Below are 26,028 nucleotides of genomic sequence, written 5' to 3'. Positions count from 1 at the left end.
TATTTAGCTGAAAAAGTCGCTTCTACTTAAAGTGTGAAGCCACATTATGTGTGGCGCAAACATTTGCCAGAAACGGATCACTTTTGCCAGTTCCGGATCACGACACTCTGCGTCACTTTGGGTTTATTCCTGGCATCTGGCTGGAGCCCTTCTAAGGCAGAATGATACACACTGTGCCCGAGAATGTGTTTTGAACACAAAATGATAGAAATAATACTTATTAAATGAGAATTTACTTTGTTTCGAAAGCGCCGTTATACGTTTTTACGAGCAAAAAATGAAGTGTGGAGGTGTGATTTCTCCCGAATTAAAAAGTAAAAGCCCCCACATTCATGTCCATTCGTGATGTTGAGATGACCCCCAAAGTCCACAAGACTCACAACTACAGACACGAAGCTGCTGCTTCAGTGATCCGCAACTGGCAAATTCTCGCGTCGGAGATAAATGCGTGCAGCAATTAAACAGCAAGACATAACACACTGACATTTTCTACCCAAGTAAGTAAGTATTTTCCCACTCTAGAACCAAAAACACCGAACGGCTAACTCACCTTTGCTGCGTTTTAGAGATCGTTACTTTAAAACTTGCAGGAATGAGTGTGTCAGAAAAAGCGCGCACACCGCAGACACCGGGATGTTTTGATTCCTCTGCTGATCACAAGGATGGCTGGATCCGGTCGAGCTTGTGGTCGTTTGTAGACAAAACATCAGTGTTTCCATTGGTACAAAGTATTAGCTTATTTGTGCTGATTATGAGAAACGGCGGCACAAAAACTACAGCAGTGATCCGGAACTGGCAATGATCCGGAACTGGGCAAGTGACTGCACTATAATATGCAATTTTGTTATTTTTATAAGATCTTTTCAGGCCAGCCAAAGTACCAGATGTCAGTATCAGATATCAGTCAAGGCTTCTAAATATGTGGATTGTTATGAATTTCACATTATTTTCAAACCATATGTGGCACAAAGCTGATATTCTTTGCATGTCTTTATATGGCTAAATCAAAAGCAACGACATGGTGCCTAACTTTTAACATTTTCGATCAGGGGTGCCCAACATTTTTGAACCGAGATCTACTTGTAAATTTGACAGTGTATCAAGATCTATCGAGCCATATCAAACACCATAGTGTAGCCACAATTTATTGTGCACCAGTATAATAACACAATTTTCTGGCAAAAAGATAAAGTTTTAACAATACTAAGGCATTATAGAAGTAAATGTGCATGGTGAAAAGAAAAATATCCCGTCCCATCCCGTTCCCAGAAAAAAAATCCCATCCTGTCCCAGTCCTGGACTGGAGTAAAAAAAATAAATCCCATCCCACTCCCACTCAAAATCAGTCCCACTCCCATCCCACTCCCATATGTCGTTGTGGCTAGGATGCGGTTTGACATCTCCCAATTGTGGATGTAGTGCACGGTGACCATTATGTAATTCGTGTTGGTTCTCTCTTCTAACCACAAATCTGTGGTAAACGCATGGTCTCTGCTCTAAGCGATTTTGAGCGATTGGCGCGTTTGTGGCGCGATATTGCGTTGCATCACCTCGCGTTGCCCTCCTCCCCAAGTTGAAAAATCTGAACTTTTTCGTCTTGTTGCGCCGTAATGATCAATCAGAGACTGAATATGTAGTGACGTGGAGATGTCTGGAGTTTGACTGAAGATGTGAACATGTTCTGTATCTGGTAGCAGCAAGTGAGCAGGACTTATGTCTCTTTTGTCCTTAATTTCACAATTATGACAGAGTTTTTGGAGTGAGCAGCAGCACCACAGCAGCGGGATTGGAGTTTATTTTATGCGCGCGTACTAGGGAATCGTCCATGGAGATTATTTTACTTATTAACTACACAGATGTGTAATAAAACAAATGGTGACTGCTTTCTAAACACAATTATGACAGAGTTTTTGGGACAAGAGCAAGCTGCAGTTCCACAGCAGGCAGCAGAGTTTCTTTTTTTTTTTTATTGTTTACATGTGCGCGCGGGACAGGAGGTCGTCAAACTGGGTCCTGCAGAGGCAGAGCAGCCGTCATCCAGACGCAGCTCCTGCAGCAAATAATGATACTCTCTGTATTGGGAGCTTTCCACAGCAACTCGCTCCGTGTGATCAAGGTCCGTCATGTTAACTTGACTGACAACCACTGTTGCCAGATAGGAAATATGCAACTATCGTACCAAAACCTCAAAATTATGGTATTTTTGGAGAAATTATCATACACAAAACGCATACAACGTGCTCCGGTGTTCTTCAGACCGTTGGTGGTGGAGGCCGTGTGGGACGCGGCTTCTCTCTCGTCGGGGGTCTTCTATCTTCGAGCCTGCCCACACGTCACCTGGTGTTAATTGACTTTACAAATTTTGTGTGTTTAGTTGTGTGTTGTCACAACATTAAATTGTTACCTTTTGGCTTACTCATTGTCCGTTCATTTGCGCCCCCTGTTGTGGGTCCGTGCTACGACACCTTCCCAACAGGATTTCTCGGCCATCGTCATGGATTCCGAGGGGCGTCAACCCGAGCTTGAACGGCCAATGGAAGAGCCAGGAGCGCAGGCGTCAGCGGGAGGCGTGTTGAGTGAGCTGCAGCAGATCTTAACCGCCTTCACGGCTCGGTTAGATTTAGTGACCGAGCAGAATGTCCTCCTTAATCGGAGGGTGGAGGCTCTCACCGCCAGGGTGGAAGCGCACGATCAGGGCGCTGCTGCAGCCACTCCTCTGGCTGGTCCTGGGCCTGTATCAGACGTTCCACTGGTCGTTCAACGAACCCCCCCACCGTCCCCTGAAGCATACATAAACCCTCCGGAACCGTACGGGGGCTGTGTCGAGACGTGTGCGGACTTCCTCATGCAGTGTTCGCTCGTCTTTTCACAGCGCCCTGTCATGTACGCATCAGACGCTAGCCGGGTGGCTTATGTTATTAATCTGCTTCGAGGAGAGGCACGCGCCTGGGCCACGGCGCTTTGGGAGCAGAATTCACGGCTCCTAACGTCTTATACTGGGTTTGTACGGGAGTTCAAACAAGTGTTTGATCATCCCAATAGAGGCGAGACCGCTTCGAACGTGCTGCTGTCGATGAGACAGGGGCGCCGTAGCGGAGCCGAGTATGCAGTCGACTTCCGCATCGCGGCAGCAAGGTCCGGCTGGAATAACGTTGCGCTCCGCGCCGCCTTTGTAAACGGACTGTCCCTGGTCCTTAAGGAGCACCTACTGGCTAAGGAGGAACCGCGGGATTTTGACGGGCTTGTCAATTTAGTTATATGCTTAGACAACCGTTTAAACGAGCATCGTCGGGAGCAGGCCGGGGGGCGTGACCGGGCACGAGCCGTCCCTCCCCCTTCCGGTTCCGACAAGGTGACGTCGTCCCCACGCTACACTGCCAGAGAGCTCCGTGTGGCTACAGCTCCCCCTGCTGAGGAGGCTATGGACACGAGCAGGGCCAAAGTAAAAACAAATGTCAGACAAAGGAGGCTGGCCCGCGGGGAGTGTTTTGTCTGCAGCTCTTGCGAGCACATGCAGAAGGACTGCCCTAAACGGTCAAACTACAACGCCCGTCCTTAGAAACTGGGCTAAGGGTGGGCCATAACACACACGCGGGAAAACCCCGCAAATCTGCACGAATCCCAGTAACAATCCTTTGTGGGGATTTAACCCTTCACGCCCCAGCACTGGTAGACACGGGGTCTGAAGGGAATCTGCTGGACAGCAGATGGGTAAAGGAAGTAGGGCTCCCTCTGGTGGCTCTGCCGGCACCATTGCAGGTGCGAGCACTAGATGGCACCCTGCTTCCATTAATCACACATCAGACACAACCAGTGACTTTGGTTGTGTCTGGGAATCACAGGGAGGAGATAGTGTTCCATGTAACACCATCTACCTCCCGAGTGATTTTGGGCTTTCCATGGATGGTGAAGCACAATCCCCGGATAGATTGGCCGTCCGGGGTTGTCATGCAGTGGAGCGAAACCTGCCACCGGGAGTGTTTAGGATCCTCGGTTCCTCCCGGCACTACGGCTAATGAGGAGGTCAAAGTTCCCCCCAATCTATCGGCGGTGCCAAAGGAGTACCATGATCTTGCTGACGTTTTTTCAGCAAAGATCTGGCGCTCACTCTTCCTCCGCACCGACCGTATGATTGCGCCATCGATTTGGTCCCGGGCGCTGAGTACCCGTCCAGTAGGTTGTACAACCTCTCACGTCCGGAACGCGAATCAATGGAGACCTACATCCGGGACTCCTTAGCTGCCGGGCTGATCCGGAACTCCACCTCCCCGATGGGTGCTGGTTTCTTTTTTGTGGGTAAAAAAGACGGCGGACTCCGTCCATGCATTGATTACAGAGGGCTGAACGAAATCACGGTTCGCAACCGATACCGTTACCTCTGTTGGATTCAGTGTTCACGCCCCTGCATGGAGCCCAAATCTTTACGAAATTGGATCTTAGAAACGCGTACCACCTGGTTCGGATCCGGAAGGGAGACGAATGGAAGACGGCATTCAACACCCCGTTAGGTCATTTTGAGTACCTGGTCATGCTGTTCGGTCTCACTAACGCCCCCGCGACGTTCCAAGCTTTGGTAAATGACGTCTTGCGGGACTTCCTGCATCGGTTCGTCTTCGTATATCTGGACGATATACTCATCTTTTCCCCGGACCCTGAGACCCATGTCCAGCATGTACGTCAGGTCCTACAGCGGTTGTTGGAGAACCGGCTGTTTGTGAAGGGCGAGAAGTGTGAGTTCCACCGCACTTCTTTGTCCTTCCTGGGGTTCATCATCTCCTCCAACTCCGTCGCCCCTGATCCAGCTAAGGTTGCGGCGGTGAGAGATTGGCCCCAACCAACAAGCCGCAGGAAACTACAGCAGTTCCTCGGCTTTGCAAATTTTTACAGGAGGTTCATTAAAGGATACAGTCAGGTAGTTAGCCCCCTGACTGCCCTGACCTCCACCAAGGTCCCCTTCGCCTGGTCGGATCGGTGCGAAGCCGCGTTCCAGGAGTTGAAACGCCGGTTCTCGACTGCACCAGTTCTGGTGCAGCCTGATCCTGATCGCCAGTACATAGTAGAAGTGGACGCCTCTGACTCAGGGATAGGAGCCGTGCTGTCCCAGAGCGTGGAGGCTGATAAGGTTCTCCATCCTTGTGCCTTTTATTCCCGCAGGTTGACCCCAGCTGAACGGAACTATGACATCGGCAATCGGGAACTTCTTGCGGTGAAGGAGGCTCTTGAAGAGTGGAGACACCTGCTGGAGGGGGCATCGTTGCCCTTCACGGTTTTCACGGACCATCGGAACCTGGAGTACATCCGGACCGCCAAGCGGCTGAACCCCAGGCAAGCCCGCTGGTCTCTGTTCTTCGGGCGCTTTGACTTCCAGATCACGTATCGCCCCGGGACCAAGAACCAAAAATCAGATGCATTGTCCCGGGTGCACAAAGAAGAAGCCAAAGCGGGGCTGTCGAACCCCACCGAGACCATCATCCCCGAGTCCACTGTCGTGGCCACCCTCACCTGGGACGTGGAGAAGACCGTCCGGGAGGCCCTGACAAGGAGCCCGGACCCGGGGACTGGCCCCAAGAACAGACTGTACGTCCCACCAGAGGCTAGAGCTGCCGTATTGGACTTCTGTCACGGGTCCAAGCTGTCCTGTCATCCCGGAGTGTGTAGGACCGTGGCAGTAGTCCAGCAGCGCTTCTGGTGGGCGTCCCTGGAAACCGACGTCCGGGACTACGTCCAGGCCTGTACCATCTGCGCCAGGGGCAAGGCAGACCATCGGAGGATGACGGGCCTCCTCCAACCCCTGCCAGTGCCTCATCGCCCCTGGTCTCACATCGGCCTGGATTTCATCACGGGCCTCCCGCCGTCCCAGGGCAACACCGTGATTCTCACGATAGTGGACTGGTTCTCCAAGGCGGCCCACTTCGTGGCCCTCCCGAAGCTCCCGACGGCCCAGGAGACGGCAGACCTCCTGGTCCACCACGTCATGCGGCTGCTTGGGATACCATCGGACGTTGTATCAGATCGTGGTCCCCAGTTCTCTTCATAGGTGTGGAAGAGTTTCTGCAAGGAGCTGGGGGCCACCGTGAGTCTCTCGTCCGGGTACCACCCCCCAGACCAACGGCCAGGCAGAGCGGGCCAACCAGGAGTTGGAGCAGGCCCTTCGGTGTGTCACCTCCGCGCATCCGGCGGCCTGGAGTCACCATCTGGCCTGGATCGAGTATGCCCACAACAGCCCAGTTTCGTCTGCTACCGGCCTCTCCCCTTTTGAGGCATGTTTGGGGTACCAGCCCCCATTGTTCCCGCTGGTGGAGGGAGAGGTCGGTGTGCCCTCGGTCCAGGCCCACCTCAGGAGGTGCCGCCGGGTGTGGCGGACCGCCCGCTCTGCCCTATTGAAGGCCCGGACGAGGGCTAAGACCCATGCGGACCGCCGACGTTCCCCGGCCCCCACATACCAGCCCGGGCAGGAGGTGTGGCTTTCAACAAAGGACATCCCCCTCTGTGTGGACTCCCCTAAGTTAAAGGACAGATACATTGGACCATTTCAAATCCTCAAGATCATCAACCCGGCCGCAGTGAAGCTCCGACTCCCGGCTTCACTGCGGATCCACCCTGTATTCCACGTGTCCCGCATCAAGCCATACCGCACCTCGCCCCTCTGTGCACCTGGACCTACGCCGCCTCCTGCCCGGCTAATCGACGGGGAGCCTGCTTGGACGGTCCGCAGGCTCCTGGACGTCCGTCGTAAGGGCCGGGGGTTCCAATACCTGGTGGACTGGGAGGGGTATGGACCTGAAGAACGCTCCTGGGTGAAGAGGAGCTTCATCCTGGACCCGGCCCTCCTGGCCGAGTTCTACGCAAGACACCCGGACAAGCCTGGTCGGGCGCCAGGAGGCGCCCGTTAAGGGGGGGGTCCTGTTATGTGGGCCGCTGAAGAGGAGGTACTGCTGGCACACCACCACCAGAGGGCGCCCTGCTTGGAGTGCGGGCTCCAAGCACGAGAGGGCGCCAGACCCAGAAGAAGTGACAGCTGTCACTCATCGCACCAGCTGTCACTCATCTACACCACTACATAAGCCGGACTGTAACTCCACCTCCCCGCCGAGAAATCGACTACCAAGAGGTAATTTCTCTGCTGACTGACACGTTGTGTAACAATCTAATCTCATTTGCAGCCGTTGTCCTGTGGTTGTTCCCTTATCTGGGATTTTGGCGTTTGGTGTGACTGCGACGACTGCGCCTCACACTCCAAACAGATAAGTGGTTAATCAGGAGCTGCACGAGTGTGTGATTTGGAGGTGGAGGTTCTCCCTCCTAACTGTGTACAGATCGTGGACCACTGAGTGTGCGGACTTACACTCATTCATCTTGTCTCTGCTTTCTGCCAGCAGTACCAGGGTCGACAGCCGAAGACAGAGGCCACCTGGGGATACGGGACTTGGCGGCTCCGGTGTTCTTCAGACCGTTGGTGGTGGAGGCCGTGTGGGACGCGGCTTCTCTCTCGTCGGGGGTCTTCTATCTTCGAGCCTGCCCACACGTCACCTGGTGTTAATTGACTTTACAAATTTTGTGTGTTTAGTTGTGTGTTGTCACAACATTAAATTGTTACCTTTTGGCTTACTCATTGTCCGTTCATTTGCGCCCCCTGTTGTGGGTCCGTGCTACGACACCTTCCCAACATGTGCAGTCTACGTTTTTCTTTATTCGTTGACCCCTGGCATACCTTTGTACTTTGTGTGTTTATCGTTAATCTTTAAAAAACTTCTCAATCATAAAAAAAAAGTTACAAATGTAAAAAAAGTGTGAAGTGAAAACGAACTATTTTATTGAACACAGAAAAAATGTTGACACCTCCATAAGGAACTTGAACTTTTTAAATTTTTCTTGTATATCTTTTTGCCCTTGTGTTTTGTTTGTTTGTTATTGCATTTGTTGAAATAAAGTTTTGTTAAAAAAAAAAAAAAAAGGTCAGTTGTCTCGGGTCCAGGGAGGGAGGGGCAGTGCCGAGAATTGGGTGGGCTTTCAAATGACTAGCTTTGGCCGGCCAAAGCTAGCAGCGGCCCTGTGTGGTGTGTCTTTGATGCCGCCTGAGTGCAACGCCTGCGAAATGATTCTTGGGTGTCAGAGAGAGATGCGTGTTTGGGCAACCAACTGAAATTACCGTACATTTTGGATTTTTTCCCATTATTGATCGTACATCGTACAGACAGCAAAACTATCGTACAAATAAGATAATTATCGTACATCTGGCAACACTGCTGACAACTGTAGCCGGCGAGCGGAATGGAAGCTCCTCCTATTTGATGACACACCGGGGAGAATTTTCGCAGCAAAAGCAGAGCGACACACCAGGCGAAGGAGGCGCATCCGTCGCCACACGACCCCTGCAAATTTGTATCGTCTGATCGCGCCCAGTGTGAACGCGTTTTGGTTGTTTTAAATAGATGAAAATCATCACCTATTTTTGGCATTCCCGCTCCTGCCCGCTCCCGTTCATTTTTATTCCTGTCCCATCCCAATCACGGGATTGATAAAATTTTGACTCCCATCCCGCGGGAATCCCGCAGTAATCACATGACCCACAGGAATTCCCGAAAAATGTCATCCTCTAGTGTGTCTCCTCCAGCTGCGCACAGAATAAATGCATCCTCAGTCTCCTGGCCCAAACAAAACACGCAGTTGTGTTAGCCACATTTATCATTCTTCCATATTTATGGACCGTTGTACTGCTAGCAAACTTGTCAGTTGCTGGACTTTTCGGGCGAGCAAATGAGATTTAACCGGGTTAGCAGTTAGCATTAGAAGTTAGCATCATATTTCTTGTTAATTGTCTTGAAATACTGCTCCAAATTCCCTTTCTTCAGTAAAGCCACATTTACATAGCAGATAAAACAGATGGATTTGCCACTGCAGTAAATTTTTCTCCACCACAGAAGAAGAGCTCTATTTCTACTCTGGAATTTAACAGCAGCCAGCATCCTTATTGGTGCATTGCTGCCACCAGGCTGTTATAGCAGCACTAAGTCCTCTCGAGTTCAATTACAGATTTTTTTTTCCCTCATGCAATCGACTGGAACTCAGCCCGCGATGGATCAACTGGTCGGACATGCCAGTTTTAGAGCAACAAATACATCTCCACAAATGGAGAGAAACATCTGTCTGAGTATCTTCAATACACTCTCAGAAATAAAATATATTTACTTAATCTACCATACTTCCTGGCTAATGGTTGTACCAGAGTATTATTTGCATCTCTGAAAAAAAAATGTGCCATGAACTTCAACTTCAACGTTTTTTCTTATATAGCGCCAAATCACAACAAACAGTTGCCCCAAGGCGCTCCATATTGTAAGGCAAGACCATACAATAATTATGAAAAATCCCAACGGTCAAAACGACCCCCTATGAGCAAGCACTTGGCCACAGTGGGAAGGAAAAACTCCCTTTTAACAGGAAGAAACCTCCAGCAGAACCAGGCTCAGGGAGGGGCAGTCTTCTGCTGAGACTGGTTGGGGCTGAGGGAAAAAACCAGGAAAAAGACATGCCGTGAAGGGGGGCAGAGATCGATCACTAATGATTAAATGCAGAGTGATGCATACGGAGCAAAAAGAGAAAGAAACAGTGCATCATGGGAACCCCCCCACAATCTACGTCTAAAGCAGCATAACCAAGGGATGGTCCAGGGTCACCCGATCCAGCCCTAACTATAAGCCTTAGCGAAAAGGAAAGTTTTAAGCCTAATCTTAAAAGTAGAGAGGGTATCTGTCTCCCTGATCTGAATTGGGAGCTGGTTCCACAGGAGAGGAGCCTGAAAGCTGAAGGCTCTGCCTCCCATTCTACTCTTACAAACCCTAGGAACTACAAGTAAGCCCGCAGTCTGAGAGCGAAGCGCTCTAATGGGGTAATATGATACTACGAGGTCCCTAAGATAAGATGGGACCTGATTATTCAAAACCTTATAAGTAAGAAGAAGAATTTTAAATTCTATTCTAGAATTAACAGGAAGCCAATGAAGAGAGGCCAATATGGGTGAGATATGCTCTCTCCTTCTAGTCCCCGTTAGTACTCTAGCTGCAGCATTTTGAATTAACTGAAGGCTTTTCAGGGAACTTTTAGGACAACCTGATAATAATGAATTACAATAGTCCAGCCTAGAGGAAATAAATGCATGAATTAGTTTTTCAGCATCACTCTGAGACAAGACCTTTCTGATTTTAGAGATATTGCGTAAATGCAAAAAGGCAGTCCTACATATTTGTTTAATATGCGCTTTGAATGACATATCCTGATCAAAAATGACTCCAAGATTTCTCACAGTATTGCTAGAGATCAGGGAAATGCCATCCAGAGTAACAATCTGGTTAGACACCATGCTTCTAAGATTTGTGGGGCCAAGTACAATAACTTCAGTTTTATCTGAGTTTAAAAGCAGGAAATTAGAGGTCATCCATGTCTTTATGTCTGTAAGACAATCCTGCAGTTTAGCTAATTGGTGTGTATCCTCTGGCTTCATGGATAGATAAAGCTGGGTATCATCTGCGTAACAATGAAAATTTAAGCAATACTGTCTAATAATACTGCCTAAGGGAAGCATGTATAAACTGAATAAAATTGGTCCTAGCACAGAACCTTGTGGAACTCCATAATTAACTTTAGTCTGTGAAGAAGATTCCCCATTTACATGAACAAACTGTAATCTATTAGACAAATATGATTCAAACCACCGCAGCGCAGTGCCTTTAATACCTATGACATGCTCTAATCTCTGTAATAAAATTTTATGGTCAACAGTATCAAAAGCAGCACTGAGGTCCAACAGAACAAGCACAGAGATAAGTCCACTGTCCGAAGCCATAAGAAGATCATTTGTAACCTTCACTAATGCTGTTTCTGTACTATGATGAATTCTAAAACCTGACTGAAACTCTTCAAATAGACCATTCCTCTGCAGGTGATCAGTTAGCTGTTTTACAACTACCCTCTCAAGAATCTTTGAGAGAAAAGGAAGGTTGGAGATTGGCCTATAATTAGCTAAGATAGCTGGGTCAAGTGATGGCTTTTTAAGTAATGGTTTAATTACTGCCACCTTAAAGGCCTGTGGTACATAACCAACTAACAAAGATAGATTGATCATATTTAAGATTGAAGCATTAAATAATGGTAGGACTTCCTTGAGCAGCCTGGCAGGAATGGGGTCTAATAAACATGTTGATGGTTTGGATGAAGTAACTAATGAAAATAACTCAGACAGAACAATCGGAGAGAAAGAGTCTAACCAAATACCGGCATCACTGAAAGCAGCCAAAGATAACGATACATCTTTGGGATGGTTATGAGTAATTTTTTTCTCTAATAGTCAAAATTTTGTTAGCAAAGAAAGTCATGAAGTCATTACTAGTTAAAGTTAATGGAATACTCAGCTCAATAGAGCTCTGACTCTTTGTCAGCCTGGCTACAGTGCTGAAAAGAAACCTGAGGTTATTCTTATTTTCTTCAATTAGTGATGAGTAGAAAGATGTCCTAGCTTTACGGAGGGCTTTTTTATAGAGCAACAAACTCTTTTTCCAGGCTAAGTGAAGATCTTCTAAATTAGTGAGACGCCATTTCCTCTCCAACCTACGGGTTATCTGCTTTAAGCTACGAGTTTGTGAGTTATACCACGGAGTCAGACACTTCTGATTTAAAGCTCTCTTTTTCAGAGGAGCTACAGCATCCAAAGTTGTCTTCAAAGAGGATGTAAAACTATTGACGAGATACTCTATCTCACTTACAGAGTTTAGGTAGCTACTCTGCTCTGTGTTGGTATATGACATTAGAGAACATAAAGAAGGAATCATATCCTTAAACCTAGTTACAGCGCTTTCTGAAAGACTTCTAGTGTAATGAAACTTATTCCCCACTGCTGGGTAGTCCATCAGGGTAAATGTAAATGTTATTAAAAAAATGATCAGACAGAAGGGAGTTTTCAGGGAATACTGTTAAGTCTTCTATTTCCATACCATAAGTCAGAACAAGATCTAAGATATGATTAAAGTGGTGGGTGGACTCATTTACTTTTTGAGCAAAGCCGATAGAGTCTAATAATAGATTAAATGCAGTGTTGAGGCTGTCATTCTCAGCATCTGTGTGGATGTTAAAATCGCCCACTATAATTATCTTATCTGAGCTAAGCACTAAGTCAGACAAAAGGTCTGAAAATTCACAGAGAAACTCACAGTAACGACCAGGTGGACGATAGATAATAACAAATAAAACTGTTTTTTGGGACTTCCAATTTGGATGGACAAGACTAAGAGACAAGCTTTCAAATGAATTAAAGCTCTGTCTAGGTTTTTGATTAATTAATAAGCTGGAATGGAAGATTGCTGCTAATCCTCCGCCACGGCCCGTGCTACGAGCATTCTGACAGTTAGTGTGACTCGGGGGTGTTGACTCATTTAAACTAACATATTCATCCTGCTGTAACCAGGTTTCTGTTAGGCAGAATAAATCAATACGTTGATCAATTATTATATCACTTACCAACAGGGACTTAGAAGAGAGAGACCTAATGTTTAATAGACCACATTTAACTGTTTTAGTCTGTGGTGCAATTGAAGGTGCTATATTATTTTTTCTTTTTGAATTTTTATGCTTAAATAGATTTTTGCTGGTTATTGGTGGTCTGGGAGCAGGCACCGTCTCTACGGGGATGGGGTAATGAGGGGATGGCAGGGGGAGAGAAGCTGCAGAGAGGTGTATAAGACCACAGCTCTGCCTCCTGGTCCCAACGCTGGACAGTCACAGTTTGGAGGATCCAAGAAAATTGGCCAGATTTCTAGAAATGAGAGCTGCTCCATCTAAAGTGGGATGGATGCCGTCTCTCCTAACAAGACCAGGTTTTCCCCAGAAGCTTTGCCAATTATCAATGAAGCCCACCTCATTTTTTGGACACCACTCAGACAGCCAGCAATTCAAGGAGAACATGCGGCTAAACATGTCACTCCCGGTCTGATTGGGGAGGGGCCCAGAGAAAACAACAGAGTCCGACATTGTTTTTGCAAAGTTACACACCGATTTAATGTTAATTTAGTGACCTCCGATTGGCGTAACCGAGTGTCATTACTGCCGACGTGAATTACAATCTTACCAAATTTACGCTTAGCCTTAGCCAGCAATTTCAAATGTCCTTCGATGTCGCCTGCTCTGGCCCCCGGAAGACAATTGACAATGGTTGCTGGTGTCGCTAACTTCACATTTCTCAAAACAGAGTCGCCAATAACCAGAGTTTGATCCTTGGCGAGTGTATCGACGAGTGGGGAAAAACGGTTAGAGATGTGAACGGGTTGACGGTGTACACAGGGCTTCTGTTAGGGCTACGCTTCCTCCTCACAGTCACCCAGTCAGCCTGCTTTCCCGACTGCCCGGGATCTGCCAGGGGGGAACTAACGGCGGCTAAGCTACCTTGGTCTGCACCGACTACAGGGGCCTGGCTAGCTGTAGAATTTTCCACGGTGCGGAGCCGAGTCTCCAATTCGCCCAGCCTGGCCTCCAAAGCTACGAATAAGCTGCACTTATTACAAGTACCGTTACTGCTAAAGGAGGCCGAGGAATAACTAAACATTTCACAACCAGAGCAGAAAAGTACGGGAGAGACAAGAGAAGACGCCATGCTAAATCGGCTAAGAGCTAGTAGCTACGCAACCTAGCGGATTCCTAAAACACACAAAGTGAATAATGTGTAAATAATTTAGAGGTGATTCAGCAGAAGGAGTGCCCCAATCAAGGCACCAAACAGGCCATGAAGCAGCACAGGCAACGCACGACAATGCGTTGTCGTGCGTTGAAGAAGAAGGCAGTAGGTTGCATCAGGCTTACTTGTAGTTCCTAGGGTTTGTAAGAGTAGAATGGGAGGCAGAGCCTTCAGCTTTCAGGCTCCTCTCCATCTGGAACCAGCTCCCAATTCAGATCAGGGAGACAGATACCCTCTCTACTTTTACGATTAGGCTTAAAACTTTCCTTTTCGCTAAGGCTTATAGTTAGGGCTGGATCGGGTGACCCTGAACCATCCCTTGGTTATGTTGCTTTAGACGTAGACTGTGGGGGGGTTCCCATGATGCACTGTTTCTTTCTCTTTTTGCTCCGTATGCATCACTCTGCATTTAATCATTAGTGATCGATCTCTGCCCCCCTTCTCGGCATGTCTTTTTCCTGGTTCTTTCCCTCAGCCCCAACCAGTCTCAGCAGAAGACTGCCCCTCCCTGAGCCTGGTTCTGCTGGAGGTTTCTTCCTGTTAAAAGGGAGTTTTTCCTTCCCACTGTGGCCAAGTGCTTGCTCATAGGGGGTCGTTTTGACCGTTGGGGTTTTTCATAATTATTGTATGGCCTTGCCTTGCAATATGGAGCGCCTTGGGGCAACTGTTTGTTGTGATTTGGCGCTATATAAGAAAAAAGTTGATTGATTGAGTTGATCAGTCTATAAACTGCATTTATTTTTGAAACTTGTTATTGCTTCATGCAGCATCCGGTCTGCTCTGTGTAAGCCTGATCCCATCAGATCTCAGAAGCTATGCACTGCAGCATCTGGTTCACGCTTTGATAGGAGACCTCTTTGGAACACCAACGGCTGTGTGTGTTTCTCCAGTAGAAACTGGAGTTGTGTCAGGAAGGGCATCCGGTGTGAAACTTGTGCCAAATACCTATGTGGATCTGGCTGTATCTGCTGTGGCGACCCCTAACAATAATGGGAGCATCTGAAAGGACAACAACAACAGTTATTGCTTCATGCAACAAGAAGCAAAATTAATTTAGTCAGCACATTATTTACTTATATTGCAAACACAGTGTTAGTGAGCAGAAGCTAACAGGCTAATTAATATCACTGTACGAGGCACAAATAACTCAACAGTAAATTGCTTCTTATTACCACTGAACAGATAAAAATGTGAAGATGATGCTAAACGTGCACATTATATATTTTTAATTAATTACACATTTTGAAACAGGGTGGTGATCTAAAGGCGGTGCGACTTTTCTAAAGGCGGTGCGACTTTACCCACTTTGCCTCCATTCGGATGACAGACTGCTTCAAGTTTAGTGCACATAAACAATGTCAAATGTATATGTGTTGTCTTTAATTTTGATGTGTGCCATTATTACGGTAAACAAGTAATAATTGTGGATTAATTGCTGTATCTTGTCTGAGGTAATTGGAGTGTAAACATAATTGCCCTTTTTTGGGATCAATAAAGTTGTCTGAAGTCTGAAGTCTGAAGTAAAGGTTACGTTGATTGCTTCCATAGCAGAAGGTTCTCGGCTCAAGAGCACCCCTGCCAATTCTTCATATAATGTGGAGTTGTATCAGGATTTGCATCCAGTGTAAAACGTGTGCCAAAATCAACATGCAGATTCATCTTGGTTCTGCTGTGTTGACCCTGAGTGACAAAAGGGAGAAGCTGAAGGGACTTACTATGCATAGTTAGCCTTATCTGAGCTTAACCATTCTCATCATTGTTATTTCTTGTGGTCCCACAAAGAGAAAACAAATTGAATGCGAAGTAATATGAAGTTTCTTCCATCTCTTTATTCAGCACTATTCTTTCAGTTTGAGAGCATGATTTGTAAATTTTACTAAATTAAATTCTGAGGCCCAGCACATCCTCATTTAGCTTTTTCTTTACAAAGGCATACATTCAGCTTAATGGCACATTACTGCCACCTTCTGCTCCAGAGTGTGTATGAGACAGAACCTCACTCACTCACTCACTCACTCACTCACTCACTCACTCACTCACTCACTCACTCACTCACTCACTCACTCACTCACTCACTCACCTTCAAGCGCTTACATCAATTAAGGGTCACGAGGAGCTGGAGCCTATCCCAGCAATCACAGGGCGTGAGGCGGGGTACACCTTAGACAGGATGCCAGTCTGTTGCAGGGCCACATATAGACAAAAACAGATTCACACCCGCATGCACACCTATGGACAATTTAAAGTTTCCAGTCCACCTAACTTGCATCTCTGTGGATGCGGGAGGAAGCCGGAGCACCCGGAGGGAACCCACACAAACACGGGGAGAACATGCAAACACCACACAGAAAGGCTGCAGTTGGGAACTGATTCCATGACCTCTTGCTGTGAGGCAACAGTGCTAACCACTAAGTCACTGTGCTGCCCAGACACAACCTCATTCATACAGATGTAGCTTGTCACATACAGTTGTACTCAAAATTTACATACCCTGGCAGAATTTTTGTTTTTTGGCCATATTTCAGAGAATATGAATGATAACACAAAAACTTTGTTACACTCATGGTTAGTGGTTGGGTGAAGCCATTTATTGTCAAACAACTGTGTTTACTCTTTAAAATCATAATGACAACAGAAAATACCCAAATGACCCTGGTCAATAGTTTACATACCCATGCTCGTAATACTGTGTGTTGCCCCCTTTAACTTCAATGACAGCTTGGAGTCTTTTGTGGTAGTTGTGAACGAGGCTCTCTGATGGTAAAACTGCCACTGAATATGTCTTGGACTTTATTTACATCAGTTACGAAGAAATACAAACAGTACGGCACTCTGTGGTAAATCTGCATGGGGTAGATAGTATTCAAAAACTGAGTGACTGTGCAACAAGGAGAAGAGTGAGGGAAGCCACCAAGACACCCAGACAACCCAGAGGTTATAGGCTTATGTGGCTGTGATTGGAGAAATTGTGCCTCCTCCCCATTGGTTATCCCAACTTTGGCATCACCACAATAAATCTGGTAGAGCACCACGGGATTTGGCTCAAGTGTTACATCAGATGCCTTTCTTGACACAACTCCAGTTCAACATGGAGAAACGTATGCAGCTCCTGGTGTTCCTGAGTGGTTTATCAGCCAAACACTAATCAGAACATTGTCTGCTTAACATCTGAGATCTTAAAAGATAAGGTTTGTACAGCACACCATGACAGCACACAATCCACCTAATTAAAAAAAAAAAATAAAATCAAAGTGCACCATGTTTCATCTGTCTGTACATGATACTGTGGATATTGTGTCATATTTCAGGAACTACAGATTGTAATCTGGAAGATATCAGTTTCAATATGCACTAATACAACACTATCAGAAACAGGATCAATACCATGGTGACAACCAAAACCAAAAAAATGTACTGACTACTGCCATCCCAGTCACCACTGATACCACAGTGCAGATTTTGGTCTTAAATTACTTACATGATTGTGACTCAGTGACACTGCAACTTGGACCCCAATAAGGGGCATAAAATGATAAAAATTAATGAATTTTTCCTGAAAAAGACCCAAAGTGTTTGTTTGGATCATTACGCTTACCCCTTGCTATATTTTAGTAAGTAAGTAAAACTGTTCCACTGAAAGATTCCTAACAGAATGTAAAAAACAAACAAAAAAAAATCACGGTAGGCTCTTTCAACCTATGGTGATGTAAAGCAGGCAGTCAACGGTTTTGTATGCACCAACGCTAAGACTACAGTGGGGCCAAAAAGTATTTAGTCAGTCCCTGATTGTGCAAGTTCTCCTACTTAGAAAGATGAGAGAGGTCTGTAATTTTCATCATAGGTACACTTCAACTATGAGAGACAAAATGAGGGAAAAAAAAAAAAAAATCCAGGAAATCACATTGTAGGATTTTTAAAGAATTTATTTATAAATTATGGTGGAAAATAAGTATTTTGTCAATAACAAAAATTCACACACTGTAGCTGGTATTTTGGCCCATTCCTCCATGCAGATTTCCTCTAGAGCAGTGATGTTTTGGGGCTGTCGCTGGGCAACATGGCTTTCAACTCCCTCAACAAATTTTCTATGGGGCTGAGGTCTGGAGAATGGCTCAGCCACTCCAGGACCTTGAAATGCTTTTTACACAGCCACTTCTTCTTTGCCCGAGTGGTGTGTTTGGGATCATTGTCATGCTGGAAGACATAGCCACGTTGCATCTTCAGTGCTCTCACTGAAGGAAGGGAGGAGGTTTTGGCTTAAAATCACACGACACACGGCCCCGTTCATTCTTCCCTTAACATGGGTCAGTTGTCCTGTCCCCTTTGCAGAAAAAAGCCCCAAAGCATGATGTTTCCACCCCCATGCTTCATAGTTGATATGGTGTTCTTGGGATGCAACTCAACATTCTTCTTCCTCCAAACACGACAAGTTGAGTTTTTACCAAATTGTTCTATTTTGGTTTCATCTGACCACATGATATTCTCCCAATCCTCTTCTGGATCATTCATATGCTCTCTGGCAAACTTCAGACGGACCTAGACACATACTGGTTTAAGCAGGGGGACACGCCTGGCACTGCAGGATTTGAGTCCCTCTCTGTGCAGTGTGTAGCCTTTGTTACTTTGGTCCCAGCTCTCTGCAGGTCATTCATCAGGTCGCTCCATGAAGTTCTGGGATTTTTGTTTGCCATTCTCATGATCATTTTGACCCCACGGGATGAGATCTTGTGTGGAGCCCCAGATCGAGGGAAATTATCAGTGGTCTTGTATGAATTTCATTTTCATACAATTGCCCTCACAGTTGATTTATTTACACCAGCCTGCTTGACCATTGTAGATTTACTCTTCCCAGCCTGGTGCACATCTACAATTTTCTTCCTGGTGTCCTTCGACAGCTCTTTGGTCTTGGCCATGGTTGAGTTTGGAGTCTGATTGAGGCTGTGGACAGGTGTCTTTTATACAGAAAATGAGTTCCAATAGGTGCCATTAATACAGGTAACAGGTGGAGGACAGAAGAGCTTCTTAAAGAAGAAGTTACAAGTCTGTGAGAGTCAGAAATCTTGCTTGTTTGTGGGTGACCCTGGATTTTTTTTTTTTCTCATTTTGTCTCTCATAGTTGAAGTGTACCAATGTTGAATTTACAGACCTCTCTCATCTTTCTAAGTAGGAGAACTTGCACAATCAGGGACTGACTAAATACTTTTTTACCCCACTGTATAATATTGGTTCAGATAGTTGTCTGGGAGGTGGCTTGTTATGTGAGTTGTAGAAAAACATTATGCTTGTGCGGTTTCATGAGTTATATGAAACTGATTGATTTCTGTGAAGACTTATGGCAATTTTAATTAAAACAAAAATATGCCACATTGCCATTAACACAAGAACTTGCCTAATCTGTGTCAAAATGTTCGATTTGAATGGTCTTCCTGCTTAATTTTACACAACTAGCGCTTACTCAATGATTTATTTACTGATTTATGTGGTCATTGTGGCTCAGACCGACATCAGAAACCACACCATGATACTGTATTTCTAATGATTAGCACGTTCAACACCAGCACCATTAATCCACACAGGACACACCTCTGGTTGGGTTTATCTAGAAATCAATATCCATCTCTGTAGTTTCATTAACATTTAACTCCAATTAATTCTCCTCCTCATGGTAATCTGTCAATCTTTGAATCTCTTGATATTTATTTGATATTTATGTTCAGGATAACATTGGAAGGGGCTCATCAGCATGCACACATTTTCCAAGAACCACCCGAAACACCCAATCTCTCTCGCTATCTATACACACACACACACACACACATACATATATACACACACACACACACACACACACACACACACACACACACACACACACACACACACACACACACACACACACACACACACACACACACACACACACACACACACACACCGTTCTCCCATCAGAAGGCTCAGGGCTCTCCATGCAACGTTCTGCATGAAGACGAGTGGACCGATGCACGAGCATGGCCAGTATCATGTATGTCTAAATGGCAATTTTAATAACATACGAGTATTTCATTTCATCACAAATAAAAAATATATTACAAATAACTCACCTGATTGAAAGGACTTTGTATAAATTTAGACAAAGCAGACACTTTTTCTTTCTCTCAGCATACATGTGATTTTGAAGTTACATGCACAGTTGTGGTTTGACATTTACACACACACACACACCATGGGCATGAATATCATGGTAATTTGGGGCTTTTAATGATGTCTTTGAACTGTTCTTTTGCCAGAGTGGAATTGTCTGTCTTGTCTTGAATAATTGTCACCACTGTCTTGTTGACTTTTCTCTTCTTCCTTTTTCCTTTCTTGTTTCACTTAGAGGGAGATAACTTCTTTTCATTTTGACGGCATTGACGCTGCTGTCCGCCAATGCAGCAGGGTAATCATGTATGTTTGCTTAAGAACAGGCACTTTCTGTGACGGGTGGGGTGGGGAGGTGAGGGTGTCAGAGTGTTCCATGATGATGACGCACATCCAAAATGTATCTGACCTTAACCTAACTGCCTTTCAAAATGGCTGACGCACAAAATGTCTGTGTATTTGGCAAAACTATCAGATCCTTATACAGCTGTGTAATTGATAAAGCCATCTGATTGTCTTATATATGTTTAATTGATAAAACTAAGGTATTCATGTCTATTTTGAAAAAAAATCAGCATGATGGATCACTCTGTTTTTATTGCGTAACTACACTACATACATAAACACACACTATAAGATTTTTACATAACAACCATGAACACACCGTGAACAGGCACTGCCCATTTTTCCACCACTGCAGCCAGCTCACATAGACACTGACTCAAGCCAGGTTAAGGACCACCCATATGGGCCCCATCAGAGACTGTGAGACAACCAACCATGCTGTGAAGGCAAACCTTTTCCTGTCTCCTGCTGTTGTGGTTCTGAATTGGTTCAAAATTTGCCTGCCATCTGGGGCCCCCTGGGGGGCTGGAGGCCCCAAGCAATTGCCTGCCCTGCCTATTGGCACCCTGGGCCCCTGCTTGTCTGATTTGGGCAAGGTTATAAAGGATCTGTGCTGTCCAAATGTAACGGAGGCCAGCAGGTGTCGCTGTGCAGATGTAGTTAGTAAACCTCACTCCCAACAGCTCAAAAGGATTCTCTGGTCACAAGGCCAGAGCCCTCCCTGGGTTTTAGCCTTCTGGTTAGAGAGTCTGACTCCCATGCCAGAGCTCGTGAGTTCACGTCCCGAGGGGAGCGAATGGGCAGAATCATAACAACACAACGCAGAGTGCAGCCGCTACACAAACACATTTTTTACTTGTTCCGGACAATCAGACAAGCATTAATCTCAGCTGTATTGTTTTAAATATGCAACAGTACCCCCCCCAGCAGGTGGTGCCATTGGCAACTCACTATGTGACCTATGCCAAGAGCCCGCTCTGGGTCAAAGGAGTCAAGGATTGAGCTATTTGGCCACAGTGACAAGAAATATGTTTGGAGGAGTAAAGGTGAGGTTTTTATACCTTTGAACACTGTGGGGCTGTTTTTCTGCAAGTGGTACTGGTGCATTACACAAAGTGGGTGGAATAATGAAGAAGGAGGACAATGTCCAAATTCTTCCATGTCACCTCAAATCAAAAGCTAGATGGTTGTGACCCGTGGGATAGGTGCCAGTGCCACCATTACCCTTAACTGGTTTAGAAAATGAATGGATGGATGCTGTCAATTGTACATGTGCATGCATGTGTGAATGAACAGACATGACTGAATTAAGCTTTTAAAATTTACACAGAAATGCATATTTGTAAAAAATTCTGCCATCGTTTCACTAAACATTCCACCACCTGGGCCCACCAAGAAAATATATCTGGTTCTGCCACTGAAGTTACAATCTTCTTCATGAAACGATATAATGAAAAATGTCATCCAAATAATAAACAAAACAAATCCACATTAGTTATTAAAATAAAGTTAAATAGATTCCCACGGGAATCACTAGTTGATCAAACTGTGATATCTTAAGCCCCTTTCACACCGGGGCCAATGTAGAATTGCGTATTGTGGCGTACTGTCTACGCTGAGTTATGTAGTTCTCCACCGAGTTTTTGCTCCCTACACAGCAGTACACTGAGGTCTACTCAAGGAGGACACAAAAAATTAAACCTGTTTAATTTTTTCTGCATTGAGCGCTGGATGCACAAAGCACACGCTTTTTAAGTAGCTCTGTGCAACATGGCGTCACTGCATGCAAGTCTGTGTAACACGACGCTACTGTACACACCCAAAAACTGAGTGCGTGCATCCAGAGTAAATCAGCTGGAGAACAGGTGTAGCGTGTGTGTGGCTGCATGATCCATTTAGCCAGCAGTGCCTCTGTGTGCTCAGAACAGGTGATCTAACCTCAACTCATAAATCCAGAAATCCAAACAACAGAAACAGCAGGTCTTGGAAAAAAAGAGCAGAGACACAGTGCTCGCTCTCTGTTTCGCTTGCTTGCTCTCTCTCTCTCTCTCTCTGTTGCTCTCTTTAGAACGCTGACAAACATCACAGTCTGATGAACAAAGTATCGGCATAAAGTCTGATTTTGGAAAACGAAGTCTGAAAATACTTTTAATTCCTTTTCTTAGCTGGAAATGTAGTATTTTAAAGCAAGTCCCTCTGTGGTTTTTCTGCTCCAGGTGCGTTTTCTCAGAGTATGCCAGTGTCACGCTATGATCACACCAGATCAGGCAGATGCACTGTGATGGTTTAAACTTTTAAAGCACCAGTTGACTGCGATCAGGTCCGATCAAACTTCAGTAAGCGTTGTGACTCTTTAAAACTAAAGCTCTGTCGCTGACGGTGTGATCAGGTCTGATCACGGTTGACTGGGGCTTTAAATCATCACAGCGCTTCAATGTTCAGATCATCACAGACCTGATCAGGTCTGATCAGGAAGCAACCGGTGCTTTAAAAGTTTAAAGAGTCACAGCACTTCCTTCACGGCAGCATTTACCACAGCCAGACTCATCAGCATTCTGTACACAATGAAAATGATCCACCAAGACAAAAAAATAAAAATAAAATAAAATAAAATAATGTTAAATCACTCTGTTTCTGACCCGCACCACACCGTGCAGTACCGACCTGAACCACTCAGTGAAATCGGGGCTGTCGGCATACTCTGGTCATCAAGGTGTGACAGCTGCATTAATTTATGCCAGCGTTTTTAATAAATGGTTTGACAGGGCCTAAAGCCACCATATGCTACTATAAGCCAGGCTAGGAACACAACCATGCGCCATCACACACCAGCTTACACAGGACTACGGCAAATGTGCGCAATGTTCCAGCATACTCACATACATGTCAACCCCTTTGAGGGTCCACCTGTATAATCAAGTGAGAAAATCCATGAAATCAACACAAAATCCTTATAACCTCCAAATCGCACCATAATCAGTTTTATCACAGTACACACAACCGCATAGCGGTGTCACATAACTGGGTTTTTGTCCACAAATTATGAGTTGCCGCAATGATATTAAAGTCAGGATCATTAGTATTTCCTCCACAGTTGAATTTCAAACAATAGCGATCTAGTATTCATACATCAAGCTGAATTTTATCGAACTGAGTGTGTCAAATTTAGTTATTTTTTACAGAAACAAGAACTGTCTGTCACTAATGGAAATACAATAATAAAATCATGAAAAATAAATTGAATAAAGTAAATAAATATGAAATTGGTCACTGGATCCTTAAACTTTGGACATAATAAACTCTACATAGTGGATCCTTGATCTCTGGACATAAACAGGAATAAACAAAATCTGTAGTTTTTGTCAAAAGCATTTCCTTTCAGACACTATTGGTATAAATGTCTTTCCATACATCTGAGCTTGCTGTACTTCACATCAGCTTCAGTTTAATTCATAAAGAATACAGCACGTCTCATTTTGGGAAGAAAAAAAACATTTTAGTCGATTGTAGTTTCGTGTCTGTATTACAACGTTTTAAGGAGGTGTAATTTTATTTAAAGCGGCAATTCGTTTTGAAGTTATTAATTCCGGCCGGACTCTGTCTCAGCAGACAACGGAATGGAGGACAATTCTCGCTTCTTGACTACAACAAGACATGAGTCCCAGTTAGTGACTTTAATCCACACAAAAGTGACTCACGATATTTTAATGGCTTTAAGAGGGCTTAAGAAGCGGACTTGCCGTTTCTGAAGAGCAGTGAATCAAAGAACCAGCGAACTAGTGGATCGAAGCATTGTTTCATTTGGTTCACGCATCAAAGTGGAGTCGCGCTGCAGAAACGGCTGATTACAGAGGCGCTGCAGACCAAACCCTGAATATCCATAAGACTTTATTTGTACATCCGCATGACACTGAAACTTGGAAAAATCCGTATAATATACGGACAATCCGTATAGGTTGACATGTATGACTCAAGATGCAGCACAATGCAGCTGTATGCAGCCCGGGGTGAAAATGGCTTTACACACACTCAGCTATCTAACAGACTAAACAGCATCAGTATTGCACAAGATTATGTCTCTTTCCTTATTTCATACTCACAGAGCAGCATTTTTTCATGACACATTGCTGGGGGGAGCAGCACTTAAAAAACAAATGATTTGCGCCGCAAAGCGGTTATTATATCACTGTGTTGGAATTTGGCAAATTGGTGCTCCCTGTGGCTGCAGGCGTCCCCGCTTGCTGAGGTCCACAGAACACAAGCAGTATGTGAGACGCTCCACGGTTGTCTCCTGCATTGTCCCCATGGACAGGCACTATCCTGTGCACTCTGCTCTGCTTTGGCTCCGGATAGAGCATCCTGCTCCGCTCAGCGGAATCCTGCTGTCCGGCTCCACAGCGTCTCCTCTGGCAGGGCAAAGTCCACTTAGGATGCAGCACAGAACCAGAACTGCCACATTTGTCTGCAGACCATCCAGTGCCAAAATAAAGGAAGAACAAGGCAGGCAGCCAATTTATGAAATAAAAAGGCATTTGAAAGAGGACAAACAAGTTGTAAGAATAGGTTTGAATCTCACCGGAGAGGACAAACTGCCCACTCGTGGAAAAAAGTTTGCAGAAAGGACATAAGGTAAGTTTAGAACTTGAGCTGCGTTCACAATACTAACTGAAGTGACTTCACTCAGTTATATATGCCAATACCTGTTGGTAATCACATACACAGGTGAAAAGCCATGGAAGATTGCCTTGCATCAGTGAAAAGCTGGATGTCTAGAAACTTCCTACTTTTGAACTCAGACAAGATTGAAATGATGGTTCTTGGTCCAGCAAAACATTGGCATCAATTTGACCAGCTAATGCTTAGCCTAGCCTTGTGTGTCATACATCACACTGACAAAGTGAGGAACCCTGGGGTGATTTTTGATCCTACATTGTTCTTTGACCGACACATTAGGGATATTACGAGGACTGCTTTCTTTCACCTGCAAAATATAGCAAAGATTCGTCCCATCCTGTCTATGGATGATGCTGAGACCCTGATTCATGCATTTATTTCTTCTAGATTGGACTACTGCAATGTTCTGTTTTCTGGTTTACCACAGTCCAGCATTGTAAGTAAGTCCCTTCGGCTGCTCCCTTGTTTGCACTCGGGGTCGCCACAGCAAATCCAAGGTGGATCTGCATGTTGAATTGGCATAGGTTTTACGCCGGATGCCCTTCCTGACGCAACTCCACATTACATGGAGAAATGTGGCTGGGGTGGGATTTGAACCCGAAACCTTCTGCACTGAAACAAACTAACCACTTGGCCACCACTCCCTCACCACAGTCCAGCATTAGGGGTCTCCAATTGTTTCAAAATGCTGCTGCCAGACTTGTGACACGAAGCAGAAAGTTTGAAAACCTTACACCCATTTTGGCATCTTTTCACTGGCTTCCTGTCTCTGTGAGATCAGATTTTAAGGTTCTGCTGTTAACTTATAAAATTCTTCAAGGACTAGCACCTGCCTACTTAGCTGACCTAGTCAAGCCCTACGTTCTGACCCGGGCTTTGCATTCTCAGGGCACAGGACTACTTCAACTGTGAGAGACAGAATCTAAAAAGAAAATCCAGAAAATCACATTGTATGATTTTTAAATAATTAATTTGCATTTGCCCTAAGTATTTGAACACCTACCAACCAGCAAGAATTCTGGCTCACACAGACCTGTTAATTTTTCTTTAAGAAGCCCTCTTATTCTGCACTCTTTACCTGTATTAATTGCACCTGTTTGAACTTGTTACCTGTATAAAAGACACCTGTTCACACACTCAATCAATCACAC

General features: G+C 45.3%; 1 long non-coding RNA gene across 1 annotated transcript; it reads left to right on the top strand.

Moving 5' to 3' along the window:
- The first annotated feature begins 1,238 nt into the window (after window positions 1-1,238).
- On the top strand, window positions 1,239-25,731 carry LOC117507965. The gene is made up of 5 exons (XR_004559912.1): window positions 1,239-1,251; window positions 1,625-1,633; window positions 4,509-4,518; window positions 4,727-4,728; window positions 25,594-25,731. It is a non-coding gene; the product is annotated as an uncharacterized LOC117507965 (long non-coding RNA).
- The last annotated feature ends 297 nt before the right edge of the window (window positions 25,732-26,028 follow it).

Source organism: Thalassophryne amazonica, chromosome 3, assembly GCF_902500255.1.
Source record: "Thalassophryne amazonica chromosome 3, fThaAma1.1, whole genome shotgun sequence".
NCBI classification, from domain to species: Eukaryota; Metazoa; Chordata; class Actinopteri; order Batrachoidiformes; family Batrachoididae; genus Thalassophryne; species Thalassophryne amazonica.
This window is presented reverse-complemented; position numbering and strand designations above follow the sequence as displayed.